This window comes from Penaeus monodon, chromosome 34 (assembly GCF_015228065.2).
Source record: "Penaeus monodon isolate SGIC_2016 chromosome 34, NSTDA_Pmon_1, whole genome shotgun sequence".
Taxonomy (NCBI): Eukaryota; Metazoa; Arthropoda; class Malacostraca; order Decapoda; family Penaeidae; genus Penaeus; species Penaeus monodon.
Genome location: NC_051419.1, coordinates 9,293,443 through 9,293,862, shown reverse-complemented (window position 1 = coordinate 9,293,862; position 420 = coordinate 9,293,443).

The window sequence follows — 420 nt, the reverse complement described above, 5'->3', positions numbered from 1 at the left end:
AAGTGGATATATGATTCATTGTGGGGATCAGTAATATACGTAGTTGCTGCGCTAAACTCTATGTATTGAGGAGGATCCACGTGGCACTACAGAGGGCTGTTTACATTTCGGATATGGAACTTTGCCGTTAGATGGCGCACATAAACGAAAACATACTCGTACATGAACAAAATAGAATTTCACCTTAGTGAGGTAATATGAGGTATATCATAGATACATGAAATAAATTATCCTTATACTAATAACCATTTTTTATTATTCTAACAGACCCAACTAAGTTCACTTGACAGCGTTTATTTGTTTACTTTCATGGGAACTCCAATAGGAACTCATGACGTCACAGCATGTCGAATCATGTTTACAAAAATAACAAAATATAAACAAATGAAATATCTTCTTCAAATAATTAATTGTATACAA